This window comes from Schistocerca americana, chromosome 1, assembly GCF_021461395.2.
Source record: "Schistocerca americana isolate TAMUIC-IGC-003095 chromosome 1, iqSchAmer2.1, whole genome shotgun sequence".
In the NCBI taxonomy this organism is placed as follows: Eukaryota; Metazoa; Arthropoda; class Insecta; order Orthoptera; family Acrididae; genus Schistocerca; species Schistocerca americana.
Window position 1 is genome coordinate 806148612 of NC_060119.1, and position 23694 is coordinate 806172305.

Here is a 23694-nt window from a genome sequence, read left to right on the forward strand (position 1 = left end):
GAGCCCTAGTTTATCATATCTTATCTTCGTGGGCCTTACACGAAATGTACGTTGGTGGCAGTAGAATCTGTAATCAGCTTCAAATGCCGGTTTTCCAAATTTTCTCAATAGTGTTTCGCGAAGAGAACGTCCCCTTTCCTCCAAGATTTCCCATTTTAGTTCACGAAGCATCTCATAAATAGAGGCGTGTTGTTGGAATAGACCGGTCACAAACCTAACACCGGCCTCACACTTGTTCTGACGTCTTCCTTTAATCCTAAGCACTTGCCCAATCTGAAGAATGGGTGGCACTAGCGTCGTACATAAGGTATCCTTTACCGATGAACGACACTTTCCTAAAAATCTCCCAATAAACTGAAGTCGACCATTCACCTTTCTTACCACAATCGATCGATTTCATATCACTTCGTTAGGTTACGTCCAGATATTTAAAAGAAGCGATTGTGTCAAGCAGCAAACTAGTAATGCTGTATTCGAACATAACGTGTTTTTTTTCCCTATTAATCTGCATTAACTTACATTTTTTGTACATTTAGGGCTAGCTACTATTCATCATACAAAGTACAAATTTTGCCTAAATCATCTTGTATCCTCGTTCAGTCAGTGAAGTTCGACACCTTCCCGTACACCGCAGCATCACCAGCAAACAACTACAGATTACTGCCCACCCTGTTTCGCCAGATCATTCATGCATGTAGAAAATAATAGCGGTGTCGTAACGCTTCCCAGGGGCACTCCTGACGATAACCTTGTCTCGAATGATCACTCGCCGTTGAGGACAACATGCTGGGTTGAATCACTCACATATCTGGGACCTATTCCATATGCTCATACCTAACAGTCTGCAGTGGGGCACGTGTCAAATGCTTTCCGGGAATCTAGAAATATGGAATCTGCCTGTTGCCCTTCAGCTACAGTTCGCAGTATATCATGTGAGAAAAATGCCAGCTGAGTTTCGCACGAGCGATATTTTCTAAAACCGTTCTGATTCATGGACATAAGCTTTTCGGTCTCTCGAAATTTATTATACTCAGAATATGTTCTAGAATTCTGCAGCAGACAGATTATAAAGATACTGGTCTCGGCCTAGCTTCGCAACTGTTATCCTTCCTCCAACAACGTACAGTTATGTCATATTGTAAATTATCCATGCGTTTTCGTTTACCTCTCTATTTACGTTGACTTCCCTCAACTTCATCTACTGATCTTACGCTATTGATTCGAGCCCTGTCTCTGACCAGTCAACTCCTTTTCCACATTTTATTCAGTCTGAACTGCTGCCGAACATGTACGCTAGATGGAATTACTGACACTAGACAAGACTGTAGTGGGGAAATTTCTTAACACAATGATAATAGGACTGACATTTCTTAAATCCATGTATTATTCTGTAAGCACACCGGATAAGAGCATAGTCGACTCTCTCTCCTCCACCCCCCCCCCCCCCCCCACCACCCCAGGAGAAGTAACGCTAACACTATGAAACACCGCCTGTAGCTCTGAAAATGGCCTCAGTTCGACTAGGAAGAGAGTCCACAGGTTTCTTCAGCTATACCGTACCCAGCTGAAGTCATTCATTAGTGACTAGATCCTATACGTATACCATATTTGGGGGGTGTTTATTGTCTCGTGTCACCCGCTGTTCCAAAATGACGTCCGCTGTATTCACAGGACTGCACGGATATGATGCTGGTTAGAGAACGCTCAGTCATCTCCTACCTCTCAAGGACGACAGTGAAAATTCAGAGTGAAACTCATTCTGGAAACCATCCTCCAGGCTGTGGTCGAGCTGTGTTTCTGCAATATCCTTCCTTCTGGCAGAGGTAGTAGCGCAAATATCGCAGTAGAGATTCTGTGAAGTTTGAAAGGTAGGAGATGAGCACCGGTGCGGCACACGGTTCTAACTTGCCACCAAGTTTCACATGAGTGACCACTACTCCGCAGAGTGAAAATTCATAATATTTTGTTTATTACTTATTGTAGCCAATTTTCTTCAGAACAACAATGGACCGTCGCATTTGGAATTAAATTTATGTGACTCTTTATGATAATCTACTACTTTTTCCTTCTTTCTGTTATGAGTGTTAAACAAACTTTACAGTGCCTATCGTAGTATTTTTCCAGACCTTTGTTCATTTGTGCTTCTGTCACTACAAAATTCAGATGCTACCTATAGTGGAGAGTCGCGCGTTATCACCCGACTTACAGTACCGGCCACTACTGTGATTTCTTTTCCGCCTCAAAATGACAGACGTGAACAGCTAGCAGAAGCAATCTTGCGTATCCGCGTGCAATGGAGACTGGAGTCAGACCTTTTCTTCCTCTCTTCAGTGCTTTATCTGCTCTGAATGGGTGATGATTTTGCTGTAACTCTTAGCACAGAGAAGATAATTTGAGGCTTGTGAAATCTGTGTTTAAGGTGAACATTAATTTCATTGCTTCATTTCATTTATCTGTGTTATGTAAGGAATGATATGTAACAAAGATTTCATAATACTTTCTATGAAGGGACCTACAATATTAATAGATCCTACTGCGTGTTTGTGGTACAGTATCATACGCCCGATTGTGTTTCTATATGGACCAGAAGCAATTTCCATTTTCAAATTATATTTTCTTCTTCTTGCTTCTTTTCAGATATGAATGGCAGAAAACGAAAAAAAAAAGTAAGAGGAAAATTGAAAGAAGACTGCATGAAAATGCTGAGCAAGGTAATGTCTAACGAAATGACCGCAAGGGAGGCAGCTGAAGATTTTTCAACAATTAGAAAAGAACAAGATCGCCACCGAAGAAAAGGGATTAAAACCGCAAAAAATAAAGTTTGCAAGAGAAGTGAAGAAAACTGAACTTAAATCGGTTGTTCAAAAATAAAATAAACACGCAAACGGTGACCATGGTAAGTTAATTTCGAAGCAACGAAGAAAACTGGTACTTACCGGAAATAATGGGTCAACAGATGAGACTGAAAAGTGCATTAAGTGTTTGGAGTCATTTAGAGAAGACTAAGTTCTGTGTACCAAGTGTAGGGGCTGGCTATATGTTGGACGTGTGTATTTTATTTGTGATCTCTGTAAAACAACGAACTGAACATTGCTAATCTGATCTGCAATAGTAAAAAGTTTCCATTCTTATGTGTTCTATTATTATTCAACAAGAATCAGTGCAGCGTATCATTGACAACCGATATTATCACAGAGAAGACAATATCCTATACTGCAAGACACTTTCTACAAGGCTTGTAATTGTAGCTCTTTTACTTTCGATGTAATTAAGTACTATAAACAACAAATGCAAATCCTTACACTCTGCTGTTCATAGAACATGTCTTGAGGTAAGACAATAGTATATTAATACTTCGATTAAGCACGACAGTCACACAGTAAGGTCAAAAAACTTAAGCCGGCCTATACTGCACGACTCTCTCCTTCTCCCCGCTACTCTACATGTAGTTCTGCTGCAGTGTCTTTTTCCACTCTCAGCCGAGTGTTGCTTCCTTGTGAAAAAAGACAGCCTTAGGTTGTCGTTATTTCATATTAGTTTGACTAATAGTAAAGTTATCTTTTTCAACGACTGCTATTAGTACTGTTATAACACATACACAATAACAAACAATACAACTAAGCAGTTTCAACATTTATTTGACAGAGAACCGGTAACTTTAATGTGTTTTTTTTTTTCTTCAGCCAATAGATGGAACCTTTTCTCTCGTTTGCAGCTCCAAGGGATATAAGCTCATTAATATAGTAAGACGTCTGTAGATGTGGTGCCGAAGGCTTCACAGCGTCGCAACAAAATTTGACCAGCTGGAATCTGTGCGGCCAGACACTGGCACAGTTGTCCACTATTGGAGATAATACAAACTGGTGGAACAGTCTACTAATATTCAAGGGCAAACGAAATATCCTATGACCCAGATTAATAATTTTATTAATTATAGAACCACGTTATCTTGCTACCTATTGAGTGTAGGCGTTAAACGTCCTGTCCTCTTGTAGGAAGTGAACACCTAAATTCCCATTGACGACATACCTTCCTATCATCGCCCGATTTTCCGATTTATTTAAACGGTGTGTCCCTAAGAAGTCTTCCAATAAGTAACATATGGGTGATTTTTGCGTTGCTAGCTTGGGTCTTACCTATGGCACTACTCATTCCAAGGAGTTTGCCGCAACTATTTTCTAGCGATTCTCGACTCTTGGTGAGCACTGAAAGTATCAAGTCCTGAGAATATGCATTTCCTGATCATTTTGCGCCAACCTTTTCATCTCTGAGTAGCACTTGCAATCTACTTACTCAATTGTTTGACGGATGTATTCTAATCTTTGTCTTCCTCCACGGTTTTTACCCTCTACACTTTACCCTGTACAGGATACCATGCGTTATCAAAAACTCCAGGTTTCTCTGTCGGTATACGTATTACATGCGAGGGCTATTTGGAAAGCGAGGAATGATCGATCGCGAAATGGAACCACTGTGAAAGCCCGACAAAGTTTTGCACACACACACACACACACACACACACAGATGTGTTGGGCAGTGTCTCTAGTACGCCTCTAGACAGTGTCACGTCGCTCTTCTCAGTTCTGAGTTCACAGTGATCAAGTAAGGAAATAGTGTCTCGCCATGTATGGGTGCCTGCGGAGAGATTTCGTTTGATTTCGCAACGTAACGGTCAGGCAGTTCCTTCTTCATGATAGTTCTCGGACGCGCACTGCAGGAGCAATGAAGACAGTCCTGCAGCGTTTTCGATGGGAAGTGTTGATCACCCTCTACATAGCACGGACTTGGCTCCTTCTGATTTTAATTTATGCCCAAATGAACGGCTGGCTATGAAGACAACATTTTGGCAGAGGGTCGAGCGGCAGTCCAGCATAGAAAACTGTCGGAAAGCGCAGGAGGCTGCCTTCTATGACATGGGCATTGGAAAGCTGGTACAGCGCTACGACAGACGTGTAAGTCGGAGCGGCGACTGTGTAGAGAAGTACGAGTAGTTGGGACGTGCAGTTAACTATTGCAAATAAAACAGTGTTGATTTTCATTGTGCTTTCCATTTCGCGACCTATCGTTCCTTACTTTTCGAATAGCCCACATATATTGCGGCTTAAGGGGCCCCGGAAAGGCCCAAAATCATGAAAAGTTCAATTTTTACTTTTTTGCGTTTTCTGAATCTGCAGACTATTACCTTTTAATAGATATATAATTTATTCCATTCCGAAGACTACAACTATTTTTAATTTTTTTTTGAAATGTGTTCTACATGGGCGTGACCCACTGTGGCGCTGTTAAACTGCTGTCAAATGGTGTTATTATTAACGTCCGTGTTCATCAGGTACATTTTAGTGATGTGAGATAAAGTATGTGTTGTGGCTAACCTGTGATGGTTCAATATATATCGCTGGTATGATTGTCGATTGTTTCATGTTTATTTACTCTGTCGTTATCTCGAAAATATTCGTAGTTAATTATGTTTCTTGAGTCTCTGTTTTGTTGAAGTATAATAATGAGTAAAAGTAAAGTTATTAGAAATCCTCTGAAGGCTTTTAAGAAAAGGAGAAATGTTGGAAAGCCAAAGGTATGTGTTATTACTGTAAACAATAGAGACGATAACCAAGTGAGTGAACCTAACCTCTCAAGTACACCTGCCCATAGCAGTCAAAGTGGGAAAGAAAATACTTCACAGAAGAAGCTTGGTTCAATGAGTGAAAACTACTAAAGGTTTTATGGGTGAATCGGATGTGAATGAAATATTTGATATGTCGGTTCTCAAAGGAATTTTTTCAAACTGTGTAAGATGTATTCACTGTAGTGAAGTTCACATCTACATCTACATCTACATTTATACTCCGCAAGCCACCCAACGGTGTGGGGCGGAGGGCACTTTACGTGCCACTGTCATTACCTCCCTTTCCTGTTCCAGTCGCGTATGGTTCGCGGGAAGAACGACTGTCTGAAAGCCTCCGTGCGCGCTCTAATCTCTCTAATTTTACATTCGTGATCTCCTCGGGAGCTATAAGTAGGGGGAAGCAATATATTCGATACCTCATCCAGAAACGCACCCTCTCGAAACCTGGCGAGCAAGCTACACCGCGATGCAGAGCGCCTCTCTTGCAGAGTCTGCCACTTGAGTTTATTAAACATCTCCGTAACGCTATCACGGTTACCAAATAACCCTGTGACGAAACGCGCCGCTCTTCTTTGGATCTTCTCTATCTCCTCCGTCAAACCGATCTGGTAGTTGGTCTGGAACTCTCCACAATAAAGCACGTAGAACTTGCTAGTGAAATACAACTGAAATGTGATAAGTGTTCATACATGACCACCTTTTGGAACAGTGTTGCAGTAACTGCAACTGAAGAAAATGGTAGCAAAATCTACGAACACAACAACGAGCGATGCTTGCTTTAGACAAGGAACGCCTTCGGGCTGCAGACAGGGCTGTAAAGAGTCTAGAAATACAAGCAAGAGTAAACAGGAGGAGGAACAAGAGGAAGCTGGAGGAGGAGATTGCAGAGGATGAAGATAATCCATCCTATGGACCTGGAATGCACTAAAAAGTTAATCCAATCTTTGTCGCTCGATTCCCAAAACTTTTATTTTCTCATACCAATTACATGTTTTCTAAGGATCTTCCAAACATATTTGTTTCAATCTTTCAGTAAATGTTACACAGTACCTTCTGCATAATTTAACACAGCCTTTTTCCAAAAAACTGTATATTTTTGAATATATAAATAAAAAATTGCAAAAAAATGTTGTGAATTTTCATTACAATTGAAAAAAAATCATCTTTAATAACTGAACTAAAATTTTGTAAAATCCCTGTGTTAAGTTGTAGCCCATATTCCAATAAATAATCTGTAAAAAGTTCAACTTCCTATCTCAAATACTTTGTGAGGAAAGATGTAATTTATAAGCGTTATTTTAACATTGCAAGTATAGGGCGTTCCGGAGCCCCTTAAGTGTATATTGAATTTCTCGCCTCATTAGTTGTATCCTACGTACAGTTCCGCTTTTTAAATCCACATTGGGCATTATTTAATTGAATCTGGTGACATCATCATCAATTGATTAGCACATTTTCCAAAACCTTGCCAGTAACTTTAATGGGTTGATGGTCTGGTACGATTTGCGATCTGCAGGATATTTATATTCCATTTTTTGTATAATGACCGCCCTTCCGTTTTCCAGAATTTTGGGAAATGCTCCTGATCATGCATTCATTAAATAATTTACTCATTTAAGAAACTATAGAGAGAGACTCAGTGACTGTACCAGCTCACCTGGTATGCCATCCTGACTAGGGGCTCCACTGTTTCCCACTTCGTGCATGGTTTCAGCCACTTCGATGTCCGCACTCGGGTATTTGTATAGTCATAAGTCTTTTCTCTCAGTTTTTTGTGTTATTCAGTGTCATTATTTTAGTCGTCATCTGAAAGGAGAACATGAAGGAGAGCTTCAGAGGACTCCTTCCAGTTTGTTGTCATTCGGCCTTCAGTTTGGATTGTAGAAAGAGAGCTGTACACTCTTGTGTAGTGTATGGTCCATGCGGCGAAAGGATAGCGATGTTCACACTTACATATGGCGGTAGTATCTCGTACAGACGGTATAAAATGGCAGCTCAGTGGCAGAGCTGTTATTTGTACTCAGGTGGTTCATGTGAGAAGGTTTCCGACGTGATTATGGCCGCACGACGGGAATTAACAGACTTCGAACGCGGAATGGTAGTTGCAGCTAGACGCATGAGTATTTCCATTTCGGAAATCGTTAGTGAACTTATTACTCCGAGATCCACGGTGCCGAGAACAACAAATTTCAGACATTACCTCTCACCACGAACAACGCAGTGGCCGACGGCCTTCACTTAACGACCGAGTGCAGCGACGTTTGCGTAGGGAAGTCAGGACTAACAGACAAGCAACACTGTGTGAAACAACCACAGAAATCAATGTGGGACGTACGACGAACGTATGCGTTAGCACAGTGCATTGAATTTGGCGTTAACGGGCTGTGGCAGCAGACAACCGACGGGAGTGCCATTGCTGCTAAAAGCACGACATCGTCTTTCCTGAGCTCGTGACCATATCGATTGAACCCTAGACGATTTTAAAGCCTTGACCTCGTCAGATGAGTCTCGAATTGAGTTTGTAATAGTTGATGGTAGGTCCGAGTGTGGTGCAAACCCTACGGAGACCCGGACCCAAGTTGTCAACAAGGTACTGTCTGTGTGAGCTGGTCTGGCTCCACAATGGTGTGGGCTATGTTTACATGCAATGGACTAGGTCCTCTGCTCCAACTGAACTGATCATTGATCGCAAATGGTTATGCTCGGCTACTTGGAGACCATTTGCATCCATTCATGGACTTCACGTTACGAAACAACGAGGAATTTATACGGATGACAACGCACCATGTCTCTGGGACACAGTTATTTGCGGTGTGTTTGAAGAACATTCTGCACAACTCGAGAGAATGATTTGACCACACAGATGGCCCGACATGGAGTCCTATCGGACATTCATAGTACATAATCGATAGGTCAATTCGTGCACAAAATCCTGCACAGGCAACAGTTTCGCAATTATGGACGGCTATAGAAACAGTATGCATCAATATGTCTGTACTGGACTTCGAACGACATTTTGAGTCCATGCCACGTCGAGTTGCTACACTACGTCAGGCAAAACGAGGTCCGGCACGATATTAGGAGGCATCCCACGACTTCTACCACCTCAGTGTAAGTAACCTTGGCACGGTCGCTTCACGCTTCCACCACCACCACAACCAATAACGTCACCCAGAAAAGAATGCCACAGACAATTTCATTTCCTTTACATATGCCTATACGGCAATGTTCCAGCAGCTCTATAGATGACTGTTGTTTTCATTCACGTAGCCAATGCAACCATTTGTTGAAAAATGGCAACAGTGCCGCCAGTTGTTCACGCCGTGCCGAATATATATGGGTGAGCAGTGCAACGGTGCTGTTGCAGAGGTGGACACATTTCGCTTTTAAACTGTCTATACTTGCCAGGCACCCAGACATGAAAGCCGCCTTATTTCATCGGCAGAACGCATAGGTTGGTTTACTCCCATCCCAGTCAATGTATGTCCAGATCAAGCAGTGTAAACCAGTCTTGCTTGCCTGTCCGTCTTCCCACTGTGCAACGTTACGTAGCAGTTTATTATGTAGGGTTTCACTGTAGTGTCATCAGTATGGTTCGGAAGTTGGTGAAAAGTCTTTTTCTTCGCAAGTATCACAAAGCTAGGCTCAATGAAGCATATATTGATTTTTGGTCATTGTAGGCCACAAAATACTGCATTTAGTTTGTCTGTTTTTTTCCTTTCGACGTATTTTTGGCTTCTTTATTTATTGTGATGTGCAATTGACCCTATCATCAGGACGCCGCTAAGACATGATGTCTGCGCTAAGTATAGCTATCCCTGAAAGTCGAGATACTTTGTACCTAAGATATATTTTATACTGTAGCACCATCTAAAGTAAGGATTTGGAAGTCGAATGTCTATAGCCTTAGTGTTTTTCATTCAAATGTGACCCCAGTTAATCAGTTTTGATTACTTTTTCCTGGATGTGTATTGTGGGTTCGCTGAAGTCATTCTAAGTGGCTAAGTTAGTTTATTATACGTTTCCCAAATGGATTTCAGTAAACACGAAGTTGTTGTTGTTGTTGTTGTGGTCTTCAGTCCTGAGACTGGTTTGATGCAGCTCTCCATGCTACTCTATCCTGTGCAAGCTGCTTCATCTCCCAGCACCTACTGCAACCTACATCCTTCTGAATCTGCTTTGTGTACTCTTCTCTTGGTCTCCCTGTTGTGACTTGGCCAGACAGCCAAGTCACTATGAGAGGAAGCCGAAAGGCACGCGCTTAAGCTCACGCAGGCTGGCGCGAGGTCTGGAACAGTTAAGGGAATTAATAGTAGCAAATAAAGTACGAAGTTGATATAATACTTAACTTTAATCCAGAATTGTAGAACATCTCTCTTGACGATACATGTTATAACCACAATATAAAATAATATCCAATGCTATGGCGCCTTTCTAGGTTCGTAGCAAATGACGTAGCTGAAGGCTATGCTAACTATCATCTCGGCAAATGAGAGCGTAGTTGTCATTGATCCATCTCTAGCAAAGTCGGCTGTACAACTGGGGCGAGTGCCAGGACGTCTCTCTAGACCTGCCGTGTGGCGGCGCTCGGTCTGCAATCACTGATAGTGGCGACACGCGGGTCCGACGTATACTAACGGACCGCGGCCGATTTAAAGGCTACCACCTAGCAAGTGTGGTGTCTGGCGGTGACACCACATTCCTCCCCCGCAAATCGGCGAACAGTCGTGGTATAAGGCTTCCGCCCGCCGTGGGGAGGACCCCATGTTGACGTATGCGACGAGGTGGGGAGCCTAACAACAGGCGAGGCTGTGCCACCCGCACCCGGCCATTCGGTCCGAGGGGAGCTAGGAAACGCTGGAAACCTAGTCCAGGGTGCACGCCAACATGCGGTGTATGCGCCCGTAAAGAGACAGGAGGGGCCGAAGAGTCGACCTCCATCGGGGCGGGGCAGCCGACGGGCGAAGACGACATCTGGTCCGGAGCGGGCAAGAGGTCCATGTCGGAGGACAGCTGGTCACGGGAAGCGATCGGCGGCGCGTGACCCAGGGAGGCGCCCGGCGGCAGCAGCGACGCGTCCACTGCGGGCGGCGCCGGCGGGAGGACCTGCGGCGGTGGCGGCGGCGGCGCGTCGCCATGGGGGAAAATGGAAGGCAGCGTCGGTAACACCTGGGGATGAGGCGAGCCAGTAGATGGGTCCCCAGGGCGCTGACCGGACGGCACCGTCGCTGAAAGCAGACGGGGAGCGGCAGAACCCGTGCGACGACAGAGGCGCAGCTGATTGAGATGCCGACGCACCTCACCAGAGGCCCCCAAAACCAAATACATCGCGCGGCCGAGGCAGCGAAGAATGCGCCCTGCGAGCCAACGCCGTGAACCGCGATAGGTGCGATAGTATAGAACGTCGCCTGGAGCAAAAGCAGGTGGCTGCCGCTGCACAGGAACCTGACGCGGCGGATGTAGCAAAGACATCAAGGTTCGATGAGGACGACCGTGGAGCAACTCAGCCGGCGAGCGACCATCTCTGGGCTGAGAGCGATACGAGGACAAGAAGAGCAATAACGCGTCCTCCCGAGAATGCGACTCTTTCAACTTCAACATCTGTGACTTGAAAGTCCGGACCAATCGTTCAGCGGCACCATTTGACTGAGGTGAAAACGGCGCGTATGTCAGATGTTGAATACCATTGGCCTTGCAGAATGACTGAAATTCTGCGGACATGAATTGTGGGCCATTGTCGGAAACAATAGTCTGTGGAAGACCTTCAATACAGAAGATAGCAGATAACGCTTGGATGGTGGCAGACGACGTCGTGGAAGACATCCGGACAACAAAAGGAAAATTACTGAATGAATCTACCACAAACAACCATTGAGCATTCCAGAATGGACCAGCAAAATCGATGTGTAAGCGTTGCCAAGGGGAAATGGCTTGCGGCCATGCAAAGAATTTCCACGGCGGTGCGGATTGTTGTTCAGCACACGCCATGCAAGAAGAGCACATATGCGTAATCGCAGCATCGATTCCGAACCAAGTACAGTGCTGACAAGCAAGTTGTTTCGTTCGCACTATACCCCAATGTCCTCGGTGGAGAAGCCGTAAGACAGAGGACTGTAACGAACGTGGGACCACGACCCGGGACTGATCATTATCAGAACGCAACAGCAAAACACCACGTCGAACAAAAGTCTCACCTTGTGAGCAAAAAATCGGCGAACCAAAGGATCCTCGATCCGTGACTTTGACGAGGGCCATTGCGTGGCAACAAAACGCAAAACGGTAGCAAGGACAGGGTAAGCAGCTGTGGCTGTAGCTACACGACGAAAATCAATAGGAAACGATTCGACCACGTCATCGGTTTCCGCATCAATGAACAGGCAAGCAAGTTCGGAAGAATCGAATGCTCTATCCTCAGCAACAGGCAAACGGGACAACGCATCGGCGTTTCCGTGCTTAGCAGTGGACCGATACAAGATATCGTAGCGGTACTGCGAGAGGAAAATAGACCAGCGAATGAATTTCTGCGCTGTACGTGGAGGTACAGGCTTGTTCGGATGAAAAAATGACGTCAAAGGCTTGTGGTCTGTGATGATTGTAAAGTGACGACCATACAAGAAATCATGAAACTTTGTAACACCAAATACGAGAGCCAAAACTTCTTTCTCGATCTGTGAATAATTTCTTTGCGCAGACGAGAGCAATGTGGACGCAAAGGCAATAGGGCGATCATGCGAGCCATCTTTGTGCGCAAGCACAGCACCGATCCCGAAATCCGATGCATCTACCATCAACAAAAGGGGTTTCTGGGGATCGAATGGCGTAAGGCAAGTATTAGAAAGCAACGCCGATTTCAACTGGCGAAAGGCGCGTTCGCATTCCGTCGTCCAGACAAACGGAACACCTTTACGGCGTAAGCGATGAAGCGGAGCTGAAATGGAAGAGGCATGCGGCACACAGCGGTGGTAGAAATTTATTTTTCCCAGCAGACTCTGTAGCTGCTTCAAATTCTGCAGCGAAGGCAAGTCCTGTATGGCACGAAGGTGCTCTGGACTGGGATGCATGCCTTGTGCATTGATTACATGTCCCAAATATGGTAAGTCACGAGCAAAAAACACACATTTGTACTTCCGCAAGCGAAGACCATTTTGTCGCAAGACCTGAAATAATGATCGTAGATTGGCTAAATGTTCTTCTTCCGTCTTTCCGGAGATCACAATATCGTCCAGATAGTTTGCTGCAGTAGGGACCGAGGCACAAACAGTTTGTAGATATTGCTGAAACAATGCAGGGGCGGATGCACACCCGAATGGCAGTCTTTTGAATCGATACAAACCAAGATGCGTGTTAACCACCAAGACGCGCTGGGATTCGTCGTCCACTGGTATTTGCAAGTACGCATCTGCTAGGTCCAATTTCGAAAAATATTGACCCGGGCACAGTTTGTCAAAAAGATCTTCTGGGCGGGGTAAAGGAAAAGTGGCAATCACTAGTTGTGGATTCACCGTAGCCTTGAAGTCCACACAAAGTCTCAACTTTCTGGAAGGTTTCGGCAAAATTACTAAGGGTGAAGCCCAGAGAGAAGCCTGCACACGTTCAATTACTCCTTGTGATTGCAAATCGTGTAAGGTTCTTGCGACCTCATCACGCAATGCGTGGGGAACATTGCGCGCTCGGAAAAATTTCGGTTGCGCGTTTACTTACAGTTCCAAATGCGCTTTATAGTTCTTAGCGCAACCAAGGCCTGGTGCAAAAATGTCTGCAAACTCTTCACATAGACGAGAAACACTGTCTGAAGGCACAGATTGGTTCACTGATAGGACCTGATTTACTATAGACAAGTTAAACAACTGAAATAAATCTAAACCAAACAAGTTCACTGCAGAAGAAGAATGAAGTACGTAAAATGACACAAGTTTTGTTTGTCCCTTGTATGTTGCAAGAAGGCTGCACTGTCCTAACACAGAGATATTCTGACCAGAATAACTTAACATTTGCGGCACGCAACGGAGGTGTGCCCAGTTGTTTGTACGTGTCTTTATTGATCAGCGAAACTGCAGCTCCGGTATCAAGCTGGAATGGTATCACGGTGCCAAGAATGTCCAAGTCTACAAAAAGTTTATTGTCCTACTGACGACAAGAGCGACTGTCTCGTGCAACGTGAACAGACACTGGTACAGAATCACTTGCGACTTGACGCGATTTCCGGCGATGTCGACGCACACTATTTGTGGGACGAACAGAGTCACTGTTAGATAGAGTGGCACTGGGCGGAGAGGAATTAACTACATGAATTTCCATGGGCGAAGGTTCATGAGCCTGAGTATTCTTGGTTCGACTCCGATTCCGGCGCGTAGCAAAGGGCCTGGAATGGTTGTGAGTGACCGATCTGAGCCTTTTCTGGCAAACACTCTGAACATGTCCTTTTTTATTACAGAAAAAGCAAATAGCTTGGCGTGACGGGCAATTTTCACGCGAATGTCTAGTAGCACACCGCGGGCATGATTTTAGCACTGCATTTGCGTGCTTGCGCGGCGAACGTGGCTGCGCGGACGGGCGCGAGGGCTGTTTACTGTTCCGTGAAGCTCGCCTGGCGGGCCGGTTAACGTGACACACGGCTGGCGAAGGTTCAAAAGATTCCTGAGCAATGTCAAGTGTGTCTTGCCTATCCAATATGTCCATCACTTGTTGAAGGGAGGGATTGGCTAGTTTCAAAATCTGTTCCCTGATACGAACATCAGAAACGTTCTGTGCAATTGCATCACTTACCATAGTATCTGAATAAGGGAGTCCACAGTCACACTCAAAAGCACAATCCCTAGTAAAGTCTTGCAAAGTTGCAACCCACTCCCTATTAGTTTGACCGGCCGTACGTTTTGTACGAAAGAACGTATACCTTTTTGCAACTACATTGACTGATTCCTTGAAATATGCATCTAATGCAGACAAAATGTCTTCGTAGGACAGAGTTGCTACGCCGCGTTGGGGAAATAATTTCACTATCACTCGGTACGTGTGCACCCCGACGGATGCTAACGAAAAAGGCTGCCGCTCGTTACCTTGAATTCTGTAGGCGGCGAGATGGAATCCAAATTGGCGTGACCACACCGTCCAGCTTTCCAGTGCCGCATCAAATTGACGAAAAGGTGGTGCAACTGCATGTTGTGGCTGCGGTAGCGGTGGAGCGGCGGCGGCCGCATCGGTTTGCATTGCACGTTGACCCTGGACGAGCTGTCCAAGGGCAACCAATAACGCCTGCGTCTGCTGATTCTGCAAGCGATAAAATTCGGACAGCACATCTGGAGATTGTGGCGAAGCCATGACACAAGTAAATGAGGGCAATACGAGCGCTAAATCCTCTTTTGATACTCGTCGCCAAAAATGTTGCGACTTGGCCAAACAGCCAAGTCACTATGAGAGGAAGCCGAAAGGCACGCTCTTAAGCTCACGCAGGCTGGCGCAAGGTCTGGAACAGTTAAGGGAATTAATAGTAGCAAATAAAGTACGTAGTTGATATAATCCTTAACTTTAATCCACAATTGTAGAAGATCTCTCTTGACGATACATGTTATAACCACAATATAAAATAATATCCAATGCTATGGCGCCTTGCTAGGTCGTAGCAAATGACGTAGCTGAAGGCTATGCTAACTATCATCTCGGCAAATGAGAGCGTAGTTGTCATTGATCCATCTCTAGCAAAGTCGGCTGTACAACTGGGGCGAGTGCCAGGACGTCTCTCTAGACCTGCCGTGTGGTGGCGCTCGGTCTGCAATCACTGACAGTGGCGACACGCGGGTCCGACGTATACTAACAGACCGCGGCCGATTTAAAGGCTACCACCTAGCAAGTGTGGTGTCTGGCGGTGACACCACACTCCCTCTACGATTTTTACCCTCCACGCTGCCCTCAAATACTAAATTGGTGATCCCTTGATGCCTCAGAACATGTCCTACCAACCGATTCCTTCTTCTAGTCAAGTTGTGCCACAAACTTCTCTTCTCCCCAATACTATTCAACACCTCCTCATTAGTTATGTGATCTACCCATCTAATTTTCAGCATTATTCTGTAGCACCACATTTCAAAAGCTTCTATTCTCTTCTTTTCCAAACTATTTATCGTCCATGTTTCACTTCCATACATGGCTACACTCCATACAAATACTTTCAGAAACGACTTCCTGACACTTAAGTCTATACTCGATGTTAACAAATTTCTCTTCTTCAGAAACGCTTTCCTTCCCATTACCAGTCTACATTTTATATCCTCTCTACTTCGACCATCATCAGTTATTTTGCTCCCCAAACAGCAAATCTCCTTTACTGCCTTCAGTGTCCCATTTCCTAATCTAATACCCTCAACATCACCCGACTTAATTCGACTACATTCCATTATCCTCGTTTTGCTTTTGTTGATGTTCATCTTATATCCTCCTTTCAAGACACTATCCATTCCGTTCAACTGCTCTTCTAAGTCCTTTGCTGTCTCTGACAGAATTACAATGTCATCGGCGAACCTCAAAGTTTTTATCTCTTCTCCATGGATTTTAATACCTACTCCGAATTTTTCTTTTGTTTCCTTTACTGCTTGCTCAATATACAGACTGAATAACATCGGGGAGAGGCTACAAGCCTGTCTCACTCCCTTCCCAACCACTGCTTCCCTTTCATGCCCCTCAACTCTTATAAATTGTAAATAGCCTTTCGCTCCCTATATTTTACCCCTGCCACCTTCAGAACTTGAAAGAGAGTATTCCAGTCAACATTGTCAAAAGCTTTCTCTAAGTCTACAAATGCTAGAAACGGAGGTTTGCCTTTCCTTAATCTAGCTTCTAAGATAAGCCGTAGGGTCAGTATTGCCTCACGTGTTCCAATATTTCTACGGAATCCAAACTGATCTTCCCCAAGGTCGACTTCTACTAGTTTTTCCATTCGTCTGTAAAGAATTCGCGTTAGTATTTTGCAGCCGTGACTTACTAAACTGATAGTTCGGTAATTTTCACATCTGTCAGCACCTGCTATCTTTGGGATTGGAATTATTATATTCTTCTTGAAGTCTGGGGGAATTTCGCCTGTCTCATACATCTTGCTCACCAGATGGTAGAGTTTTGTCAGGACTGGCTCTCCCAAGGCCGTCAGTAGTTCTAATGGAATGTTGTCTACTCCCGGGGCCTTGTTTCGACTCATGTCTTTCAGTGCTCTGTCAAACTCTTCACGCAGTATCATATCTCCCATTTCATTTTCATCTACATTCTCTTCCATTTCCATAATATTGTCCTCAAGTACATCGCCCTTGTATAGACCCTCTATATACTCCTTCCACCTTTCTGCTTTCCCTTCTTTGCTTAGAACTGGGTTTCCATCTGAGTTCTTGATATTCACACAAGTGGTTCTCTTTTCTCCAAAGGTCTCTTTAATTTTCCTGTGGGCAGTATCTATCTTACCCCTAGTGAGATAAGCCTCCACATCCTTACGTTTATCCTCTAGCCATCCCTGCTTAGCCATTTTGCACTTCCTGTCGATCTCATTTTTGAGACGTTTGTATTCCTTTTTGCCTGCTTCATTTACTGCATTTTTATATTTAACACGAAGTTAGTTTTTCATACTGTGTTAATCTAAAAAGTAGATCCCTGGAAGAACATTTTCCTTTCATACTAAGCTTTCTGCGCACTATGCTGCATACCACCAGAATCTCGTTTTCAGTATCCAATGTGCCATATTTTTCCCTATTTTAATCAATATTTGCCTTAAATTTAGAAAGCCTATTCACTGCTACTTGACCACAAGTCCTTAGCACACACTTCCACATGCTTGTCAGTCACTATTTCTTTATCCTCATTCAAAATACGTATCGAGTGAAGAAGACGCTAGTGATATTTACAGATATTGAAACGTCCACTTAGAAAAAGTAATGAATTGCTGTGCTGGTAAACCTCTTACTTTATTTTATTTTCAAACAGCTGAGCAAAACTGAACGTACTCAGACATTTCTCTCTTTACTTATTCTGATCATCACTAAACTGACAGCCGGCCGGGGTGACCGAGCAGTTCTAGGCGCTACAGTCTCGAACCGCGCGACCGCTACGGTCGCAGGTTCGAATCCTGCCTCGTGCATGGATGTGTGTGATGTCCTTAGGTTAGTTAGGTTTAAGTAGTTCTAAGTTCTAGGGGACTGATGACCTCAGAAGTTAAGTCTCATAGTGCTCAGAGCCATTTGAACCATTTGAACTAAACTGACACACAATATTTTTAGCGCAACGCAATCTGACTTTTAATAATCCCTACAAAAGAATGGCCCTGACTAACAATAACCTATACCTTTCGTGAATCACTTACCTCCCAAAAGTTTTCGTTACTCAAACTACTGCAATGCAGCGTGCGCCAATACTGCCAGCTAAATAAAAGATTCTAACTACTGAAGGCATTAACTACTGATAGGCATACTTAGCAAATGAAAGATTTTGATAGAGAACAAACAATGTATTTACCTCAATAGTGTTCAAAAGTCATAATATATATATCAGTTCATGACATACAGTCTTACAAATTTACTCTTTCTGGCGGACACACGTCCAGATCGTCCGCTCTTAAAATTCTGCCATCTCTCTCCCAACATCCACCACGGCTAACGGCTCACCTCCAACTGCGCAACGCTACGCGCTGTTCACACCCAACTGCCCAACACTACAATAGCAAATATTCCAACAATGCCAACCAGCCACAGACTGCACACACCACAGCCAGTGATTTTCATACAGAGCGCTACGTGGCGTTACCAATATAAAAACCTAAACAGCCTACTTACAACATGCCTTAACACACACGAGGTTCTCGAATGAGTGTTCAGTAATTTTTAAGCAGTTTGCATTTCGAGACACCTGCCGCTTTATTTGAAGCTGCCTCACAAACAGGCGAAATCTTCTCTCCTGCTCTGGTTCGTGACTGGTGTATGATCACAAATTATTATTTTCTCCTCAATCTGCTATAAGTTGGGTTTGTTCAGTTTGCTACTCCCACCGTTATGAAAAATGAGCTGCAGTGAAACTACCTACGCAAACATGCATGATAAATCAAAATATTATGACCACTGCCCACTGCAAGGTTGAATGCCTCCTGGTGGCATTTCTGGCACGTGACGCAGTAAGAAAAGTGCGTAAGCCCAGTAGGGACGGATGGAGGATTACCCTAGCGAAGACGTGCGCTGCAAATGGAGAAATACAATGAGATAAACGACTCTGCGCAACAGGAAATTATTGCTACGCAGAACCTGTGAAAGAGTATCTCGAAAACGGCGGATCTGGTCGAATGTTCACGTGCTACTGTCGTGGGCATCTACGGGAAGTAGTAGAAGCTCAGTGAAACTACCAGTGGTTGAACGTCCTAGTCACAGAACGTGGGACTGGAGGCTGGTCTGCTTCGTAAAGTAGGATAGACGGCGATCTGTGGCACCTCTGGCGAAAGAACACAGTGCCGGTGGTCGCACAAGTGATCCGGAGCACACCATTTACCACAGACTGTTGGACAAGGGGCTCCGCTGCAGACGAGCCCTGCGTGTTTACATGTTGGCCCAACGACATCTTCAATTACGATTGCAGCGGAATCATCATGATTGGACTGTGTATCACTGGAAGCGTGTCGAATTGTCGGATGACTCACGTTTCTGCGTCTTCACAAACGCCGCCATCAAGGCGAACGGCTGATCGCAACGATCTCCGCGCCACGGACGAAGGCTGGTGGGAGCAGTATTATGCTGTGATAGATATTCCCTTCGCTTGCACTGAACCTGTGGTAGTAATCGAAGACACCAGGTCAGTTGCGGACACCCTGCTTTCCTTCATGTTTGATGTCTTCCCTGACGACGGTGTTATCTTTAACCATGTCTCGAAACCAGAATCGTGCAGCAGTGGTTCGAGGAGCATGGCCACCAAATTCGCCTGATGTGAATGCGATGGTTCCCATCTGGGTCGCTATCGAGCGCCATCGCCGCCTACACAAATCAGGGGACAGTTAATACAGTAATTACATGGCTTGAGCGTAGACACCTGGTGCCACATAGCTCCACGAATCTACCAACGAATTTTAGAATCTATGATACGTAAAATCGGTGATACACTGAGATACAAAGATGGCCCTGCGAGCTACCAGCAGGTGGTCATAACGTTTTGGTTGGTCAGTGTATACCTGGCTAGTGGGGTTGGAGTGATATCGCAGACTGTTTTCGGCTGCAGCAGGCTGAACAGGTCCCGCGAAACTTGTGAGACTTGCGGGAACACAAGCTGGCCTACTTTAACCACTGTGCGTCAATACACATGTACTCTCGTGTCTCCTTTGCGGCAGGCTCAGCTGCTGTAATGGTTGCAGGGAAGGTAGGGGCAGGCAAGTTGGGAGCAGAGTTTGTACACCTCTGTGCAGCACGGCAGGTGAGCAAGCCTGGCGCGAGGGCTGCGGCCGCATTGATCGCGATCTGCGGCGAGGCGTCGGTCGGCATCGGCATCGGCCTCTGCGTCGGCTGGCGGCGGGACGGGCGTGCTTATTGCGTTAGCCGCTAACCGAGTCTCCGGGCCGCCCCTCCGCCCCCGCTCCCCCCCCCACCCCCCTTTCTCCTGATGCTGCCGTAGAGCCGGGAAGCGCGCCAGCGAGGTCTCCGCCCCAGGGGACACGGCTGCCGCGCAGAAGCTAAACATTCCCTACACCAGGACAAGACGGAAGGACGGTCAAAACCCCCATCAGTTCGAGGTCACATGGGCGGGAATCTCGAAAGGACGCACCCGTGACCTTGTTCTAAGACTCATTCCAGAATTCGCGACAGTACTATGATAACACACTCACTTCCCTTCTCTCAATGTAGTAATTTTCTATAGACAGGAATTCCACAAAATATTGTGGATATCCTGGTAAACTTGACAACTTGACCCTGGTTGCGGAACTAAATAAGATTCAGTAATAAATGAAAGACAATTGTTAGCCTGATGCCTGAGTTCGTAACGTTTTTGTTTTGCTTATTGGTATTCCGGTTGATATAGGTTTATTTATCGATTGCTATTTTTTATTTGTAGTTCACTGTAGCTGTTTGGTTTTCATATTGTCATTTTGTCATTTGGAAATAGTGAGTGGAGCTGTGAGAGCCAGAAAATGGAGTGTCAAGTGTGGAAATCGGAACATTTCTGACGTATTCTGCGGTTTGACTTCAGTAGAAGGGTGACAGCAGCGGAGGCACCCAGACACATGTGCACCGTGTGTGGGGATAATTCCACTGGACAGAGAACGGAAAGAAAATGGTTCTCTCGTTTTAAAGATGATCTTATTGACGTCAGTGGCTCTGCATGTTCAGCAAAAACTTCGGGGTTTGGTGAAGATCGTTTAAACGCATTAATCCACTATGATCCACGTAGGTGTACTCGAGAACTAACAGATTTGCTGAACTGTGATCATTCTACCACCGTGCGACATTTGCATGGAGTGAGGAAGCTTAAAAAATCGTGTGTATGGATACCGCATGACCAAAGTCAAAATCACAAAAATCTGCGGGTGGCCAAATGTACGTCTCTGCTTGCTCGTCATCAACTGACCCGAAGACTCCTGTGCTATATCGTTACTGGTGAAGAGAAACGGTGTCTTCATGCAAGCATAAGGAAACGAAAGGATTGGTTGAGCCAAAGAAAAAAAAAAAAAAAAAAAAAAAGCAAGTCCCCGTGCACAGACCTGTGCACATCCACAAAGGAAGATGTTATGCATCCGGCGTAACACCGACGGTGTGTGTACCACGAATTGCTCATCCGAGGTGTTGCCGTCACTACTGACATTTATTGACATTTATTGGCAACATCTGAGACGTTTTGCATACGCAAACCAAGAACAACGGGCAGGAAGACGGCGCAGAATGATATTACTCCACGATAACACTCGCCTGCATTCAGCTAGACTGAAAAAAGAAACACTACACGGGAGCTAGATTGGGGAGTCGCTCCGCATCCCCATTCACCTGATCTTGCGCCCTCAGATTTTCACCTTTTCCGCTCTCTATAGGCCAACCTTCAAGAAACTTCCTTTTCTGATGAAAATGCGGTCCAAACATGGATCGACGAGTTCTTCGCCGCAAAACCACTTGATTTCTACAGCCGCAGAACATAAATGTTACCCCAACGTTGGCAGATAGTTGTATATAGAGAGGGAAAGTATATTACTAATGGCTAAATTCTCCGTTATGTGCATCTGTTATGAAAAAACGCTACAGACTTACACACCAACGCAATATAATGGGAGGGTTAAGCTTTCCCAGGTACTCATTGTTTGAAAGCTTGCTATCTTTGACAGGAAGAATCTTGTGGCAGCTCCCTTTTCTAAAAAAATCGGAAATGGGGGATGCAATCTGAGATCTGAAGTTCAAGTTTTCAACGATTCTCTTTTTAGTTCGCTTTCTTGTCTCATGCTAGTCCAGTACAAATTTTGCAGTCGATTTTAAACTATCATGTTGATGAGCTAGAGACATGAAATTTTAAAAATTATTTAGAACTAGATGACAATGCAATATTAACTCACTTACTTGACTGTTTGCTCCACCTAGCTCCCACTGGGTCCGGATGGGGTCAAAAGGGTTGTGCACGCTGTCACCTCGGCTGCCCGCAGGACCCGCGTGTTGTGCAGGTCGTATCAGAATGCGTTCCAGGCGTCGAGCGTGTATCTCGGTGACAGCCGCCAGACAGCACTGCTACATCTGCAGCTTTGTTCTCGTGGCACAGCAGGGCCACGCCCACCTCCCAGCCAATTAGTGATCACAGCTGCACTATAAGGCTAGCCGCGCTGCGGATCCGCTTCCAGTTATGTATTCACTGCGCACTCGTACCGTTTCATTATGCACCGCTGGTTTGGTCAAAGATTTCGTTACGCCTTAGGTTCTGTCTCCTGGATTACTCATTTGAACTTCATTATTCCAAAGCGTCAGGTTCATTGTCCGTTTTCCTCTTGTTGCTGTCCTCCTGTTGATACTTGGCTAACTGATGTTGATTGCCGCCGGCCGGTCGGCCAGTCTCTGGTGTTTCTCTCATTCATTACTGATCTTTGTCAGATTTTGGTTACAATAGTTAGCAAACACAAAAAGAATTATGCAAAAAAATCATACAAAATTAATTTGCTTGCTTTTTAATTTTATTTTTAGGAAAATAACAACTAAACAGATTGATATGCTATTAATAGGTCGGTATCACTCTGTTCTATTTCAGATACGATCGGATGAAAAGACACACTGAAACAGATTTGAAATTTAATTCGTGTGCCCCGTATAATCCCATCAGATGACTAAAATCAGCTGAGAAATTACACATACACAAAACTAAAAAGCAGAAAAAATTATTTAATTAAAAATAAACTTGTAATATAATATGTTTATAAATTGGACTAAAAAGTGGAAAATATTTTCTCACAGCCTCATACAGATTACTAGCCCATCCAGATAGTTCTGAAAATTTATGACTGTGAATTTTTAATAGCTATGAAAACACTTGTGAGATTTATAATGAGAAATGTGTGGTACAAGCAATAAATAATGGTTACGAAGTGAACTATTCATGCATCAATTACATATTGCAAGCACCCCTCATTTTTCGTTATAAATCTTACAAGCATTTTCATAGCTATCAAAAATCCACAATCGGGAATTTTCAGAAGTATCTTTATGGGGTTAGGAATCTGTATCGCGCTACGAGAAACTGTTCTACACCTTTTAGTTCGATGTAAAAACATGTTATATTAAAAATTTATTTCGATTTAAATAATTATTGTAGTCTGTATCAAGTGAACTGTACTTATATTGGGCCTGCAGTAAAAATCCGTTAAAACATTTTTTCACCAGTATGAACAATCACGACTAGGGTCTTAGAATGTGCATCTGACTCCTGTTAATAACGCTCCACCATTTCGGGTGTCGTTAAATTCCAAAGAATAGAACAAGAACTAATCAACTCTCTGTGCCACGCAGCAATTGATAAAAAAAGGAAGTTCTTGCTCCACTCAGTTACTACAAACAAAATTAGTATATTTTAATTCAGTTCTCGTGATAAAGAACGCGACTGGCTAC